The sequence below is a fragment of the Schistocerca serialis genome, chromosome 7, assembly GCF_023864345.2.
Source record: "Schistocerca serialis cubense isolate TAMUIC-IGC-003099 chromosome 7, iqSchSeri2.2, whole genome shotgun sequence".
In the NCBI taxonomy this organism is placed as follows: domain Eukaryota; kingdom Metazoa; phylum Arthropoda; class Insecta; order Orthoptera; family Acrididae; genus Schistocerca; species Schistocerca serialis.
Window position 1 is genome coordinate 337173630 of NC_064644.1, and position 6000 is coordinate 337179629.

Below are 6000 nucleotides of genomic sequence, written 5' to 3' on the forward strand. Positions count from 1 at the left end.
AGTAGCACAGGATTCAGAACAATAAACTAATTTGAAATCGTCGTTCCGTTAATCCTGAGCGTCATACAGATGATTCAACATCATAGCTCTTCATCACGGAAATGTAATTTAATCAGAAAATAGTGCTCCGTCACAATTTAGCTCGAAAACCAAGTACGCCTTAACACTTAAAGATACAGTATCTGACATTCCAGTGAAAGCAGTGCCACTACAACGACTGACTTGCTTTCGAGCAAGAAAAGCATCATATACTCCGCTGCCAAGGAACGTGATTGGTTGAAGGCCACCAAAGGCAAGAGTTCCGACGCAATGGTTTTGCAAAGAATTTGCGAATACATCAGAATCAATATACAGTGAAGCTGTCTGGCTTAATATCTCAGAGATAGTTGGGAAATAAATATTACAGATCTTGAAAAAGATGAAATAGGTGGTGAGAAAATGAAAGACAACAACAGGCATCTTTCAAAAATGGTTCAAATGGCTCTGAGCACTATGGGACTTGGTCATCAGTCCCCTAGAACTTAGAACTACTTAAACTTAACTAACCTAAGGACATCACACCCATCCATACCCGAGGCAGAATTCGAACCTGCGACCGTAGCGGGCGCGCGGTTCCAGACTGTAGAGCCTAGAACCGCTCGACCACCCCGGCCGGTGCACCTTTCAAATGCTGCAAACACATCATAAAAACGGCCCTGAATCTTCAACGAAAGCCCTGCTCCTGGGTTAGCTCAGTGCTATGTACCAAATTATTTGTGAAAAACTAGATGTAATACACACACATTGTAAGTTATGAAAGGAGAGAGAACTTCCTGTCCTATCCGACGTGGTGATAAGGACCCAAAAATAGCCTAAGCTAGCCCAGTGACTTAAATCAAGGAACAACAGAAATTGGTGCTACTCAGAGGCCTGTTAAACAGGCCTCGCGTTCCGGGTTTTAGATATAGCTCACTACGAGGTCTCGAGTGGAAAGTGGTTTTTACTGTAACTAAGCAACGGGGCAAATTGATCAGGTAATTAGAATCATATTCAGGACTACGGCTTTCAAACCCCTATCGGCGTTCCTGATTTAGTTTCTCCGTGTTACCCGATACCACCTGAGGCTGGTACCGGCACAGTTCCGTCAACAATGCCACAACTATATGCCTTCCACACTATTGTCCATTGTCCAACCGAGCCAGCGCTTCGTCTCTAATGGGCTTTGCGTCAACGGTATTTTAAACTGTAATTTCCCCCTCTTCACTTCAAAATCACAAACGATGGCTATTCTAGATTCACTATATTAGTCACTAATGGCAACAAGTTGAATTAGAGATTTCATTAAGTTTCTTGCCATTGCATTTCTATCTCTTTCTCGGACACAGAACAGAAAACAGAGAATCTGTTGGTCACAGAAAGCAGATGTGACCAATTGGTGTTAGAACATTAAATAGGGAAAGAACCTGTAGCAATATGCCATACTCGTTGGTAATTTCCTATCGCAAAGATCCACACGATTCCTCTTGATAACAGTATCAAATGGAAATTAAAGCCTCCAGAAAAGACAGTTTATATCCAACCTGTGAGAGTGTTTTTCTTCTTGCTACAAAATTTCCAGTGCCTTTCCCTTTAAGGATTGTCTCTTTCAAGATGTGTTTTCCGTATTTTGTGATTTCCAGTTGTTATTTTTATGGACATAAGTGCATGTAATAAGAGGCAATCAAGTGAAAACGAGACAAATGCAAAAAAGTAAATGAACTGTTTATTATTTCAAAAGTAATCGCCGTAACTCTTAATGTGTCCATCCCAGTGTGAGATAAGACAGTCAGTGCCTTCATGGAAAAATATCTGTCGTTGCTTACGGTACCATGACTGTACCCAGGCGCGCAAGCCATCGTCCGAAGCAAAACAATGGCCACGAATGTCTATCTCCAGAGCTCCAAAAAATACGAAAATCGCGTCAGGAGAGATAGGGTGTACGAAGGATGTGAGATGACCTTCCAGCGAAACAAAAGGCATGCCAGCTTTGGGAAAGTCATGATCTTTTTCTTTGGCTGCGAGGACCAGCTGCTCATTGACTTTCTGGAACATGGCGCCACAATTAACGCATAGCGCTACGTGGATACTACGCAAAAATTTAAGTTCGCCATCAAGTACAAACGCCTAGGAATGTTAACATCTACATCTACATCTACATCTACATGGATACTCTTCAAGTCACATTCAAGTGCCTGGCAGAGGGCTGATAGAACCACCTTCACAATTCTCTATTATTCCAGTCTCGTATAGCGCGCGGAAAGAATGGGACACCTATGTCTTACCGTACGAACTCTGATTTCCCTTATTTTATCGTGGTGATCTTTCCTCCCTTTGTAGGTCGGTGTCAACAAAATACACTCCTGGAAATGGAAAAAAGAACACATTGACACCGGTGTGTCAGACCCACCATACTTGCTCCGGACACTGCGAGAGGGCTGTACAAGCAATGATCACACGCACGGCACAGCGGACACACCAGGAACCGCGGTGTTGGCAGTCGAATGGCGCTAGCTGCGCAGCATTTGTGCACCGCCGCCGTCAGTGTCAGCCAGTTTGCCGTGGCATACGGAGCTCCATCGCAGTCTTTAACACTGGTAGCATGCCGCGACAGCGTGGACGTGAACCGTATGTGCAGTTGACGGACTTTGAGCGAGGGCGTATAGTGGGCATGCGGGAGGCCGGGTGGACGTACCGCCGAATTGCTCAACACGTGGGGCGTGAGGTCTCCACAGTACATCGATGTTGTCGCCAGTGGTCGGCGGAAGGTGCACGTGCCCGTCGACCTGGGACCGGACCGCAGCGACGCACGGATGCACGCCAAGACCGTAGGATCCTACGCAGTGGCGTAGGGGACCGCACCGCCACTTCCCAGCAAATTAGGGACACTGTTGCTCCTGGGGTATCGGCGAGGACCATTCGCAACCGTCTCCATGAAGCTGGGCTACGGTCCCGCACACCGTTAGGCCGTCTTCCGCTCACGCCCCAACATCGTGCAGCCCGCCTCCAGTGGTGTCGCGACAGGCGTGAATGGAGGGACGAATGGAGACGTGTCGTCTTCAGCGATGAGAGTCGCTTCTGCCTTGGTGCCAATGATGGTCGTATGCGTGTTTTGCGCCGTGCAGGTGAGCGCCACAATCAGGACTGCATACGACTGAGGCACACAGGGCCAACACCCGGCATCATGGTGTGGGGAGCGATCTCCTACACTGGCTGTACACCACTGGTGATCGTCGAGGGGACACTGAATAGTGCACGGTACATCCAAACCGTCATCGAACCCATCGTTCTACCATTCCTAGACCGGCAAGGGAACTTGCTGTTCCAACAGGACAATGCACGTCCGAATGTATCCCGTGCCACCCAACGTGCTCTAGAAGGTGTAAGTCAACTACCCTGGCCAGCAAGATCTCCGGATCTGTCCCCCATTGAGCATGTTTGGGACTGGATGAAGCGTCGTCTCACGCGGTCTGCACGTCCAGCACGAACTCTGGTCCAACTGAGGCGCCAGGTGGAAATGGCATGGCAAGCCGTTCCACAGGACTACATCCAGCATCTCTACGATCGTCTCCATGGGAGAATAGCAGCCTGCATTGCTGCGAAAGGTGGATATACACTGTACTAGTGCCGACATTGTGCATGCTCTGTTGCCTGTGTCTATGTGCCTGTGGTTCTGTCAGTGTGATCATGTGATGTATCTGACCCCAGGAATGTGTCAATAAAGTTTCCCCTTCCTGGGACAATGAATTCACGGTGTTCTTATTTCAATTTCCAGGAGTGTATTTTCGCCTTCGGAGGAGAAAGTTGGTGACTGGAATTTCGTGATAAGATTCCGTCGCAACGAAAAACGCCTTTCTTTTAATGATTTCCAACCCAAATCCTGTATCATTGACTGTCGTTACCGCTCTGTTACATGGTAATGCTCGCCCCTAGGTGGCCAAGATTGTTTCGACAACGCTGCAGAAGTTTCGCTGGGGAGCCCCTACACATCCTCGGTATAGTGCAAATCTTCCCTCATGCTATTTCCTTATTCCTGGAGCCCTGAAAAAGGACATTTGTGGGCGTCGACCTGCTTCGGACGAAGAGGTGCACGCCTGAGTACAATCATGGTTGCTTAGACAACCACAAACATTTTTATATGAAGGCACTGGCCGTCTCTACATCTACATAGATACTCCGCAAGCCACCGTACGTTGCGTGGCGGAGGGTACCCTGTACCACTACTAGTCATTTCCTTTCCTGTTCCACTCGTAAACAGAGCGAGGGAAAACGACTGCCTATATGCCTCCGTATGAGCCCTAATTTCTCGTATCTTATCTTCGTGGTCCTTACGCGCAATGTATGTTGGAAACAGTAGAATCGTTCTGCAATTAGCTTCAATGCCTGTTCTCCAAATTCTCTCAATAGTGCTTCTCGAAAAGAACGTCGCCTTCCCTCCAGGAATTCGCACTTCAGTTCCCAAAGCATTTCTGTGACACTTGCGTGTTGTTCCAACCTACCGGTAACAAATCTAGCAGCCTTCGTCTCAATTACTTCGATATCTTCCTTCAATCCGACCTGGTAGGGATGCCAAACACTGTAGCAGTACTCAAGAAAAGGTCGCACCTGATTCCTATATGCGATATCCTTCACAGACGAACCATTCCTTCCTAAAATTCTCCCAAAAAATCGAAGTCGACCATTGGCCTTCCCTACCACAGTTCCCACACGCTCGTTCCATCTCTTATCGCTTTGCAGTGTCACGCCCAGGTATTTAAACGACGTGTCAAGCAGGACATCAGTAATACTGCATCCGAACATTACAGGTTTGATCTTCCTACTCATCCGCATCAACTTACATTTTTCCACATTTAGGGCTAACTGCCATTCCTCACATCTACTGAAAATTTTATCTAAGTCCTCTTGTATCTTCCTACAGTCACTCAACTTTGACATCTTACCGTACACCACGGCATCGTCAGCAAACAACTGCAGATTGCTGCCCACACTGTCCGCCAAATCATTTATGTATATAGATAGCAACTGCGGTCCTATGACACTTCCCTGGGGCACTCCTGACAATACCCTTGTCTCTGATGAACACTCGCCGTCAAGAACAGCATACTGGGTTCTATTGTTTAAGAAGTCTTCGAGGCACTCACGTATCTGTGTGAACCTATTTAATATGCTCGCACCTTCTTTAACACCTGTAATGGGGCACAGTGCCAAATGCTTTCCGGAAATCTAGAAATACAAAATGGAATCTGACTGTTGCCATTTGTCCATGTTTGTAGTATATCGCATGAAAAGAGGGAAAGCTGAGTTTCACATGAGCGATGCTTTCTAAAACCATGCTGATTTGTGGACATAAGCTTCTCAGCCTCAAGAAAGTTTATTTTATTCGAATTGAGAATATGTTCAAGGATTCTGCAGCAAACAGAAGTTAAGGATATTGGTCTGTAATTTTGTGGGCCCGTTCTTTTTCCCTTCTTATATACTCGAGTCACCTGCACTTTTTTCCAGTTCCTTGTGACTTTGTGCTGGGCGAGGGATTCATGATTAATGTGATCTAGCAAAGGGGCCAATGCTGTAGAGTGCCCTTTGTAAAATCGAACTGGAATTCCATCCGGACATGGTGATTTATTTACTTTAAGATCTTTCAGTTGTTTCTCTCCGCCAGGGATGCTTATTACTAAATCGTCCATACGGGAGTCTGTCCGATGGTCAGGTGATGGTATGTTTGTATGATTGTCCTGAGTGAACGATTTCCTGAACGTGAAATTTGAAACTTCGTCTTTCGTATTCCTATATTCAACTGCCACACCAGACTGGTCAACAAGGACTGAATAGAAACCTTTGACCCGCTTAGCGATTATATGTAAGACCAAAATATTCTCAGGTTGTCTGCCAGATCTTTCACTAAGGTGTGACGAGGTTGTTGTATGCTTCGCGCATAGATCGTTTTACTGGCGCACGAATCTCTACTCACCTTCGCTTGTCGTCATT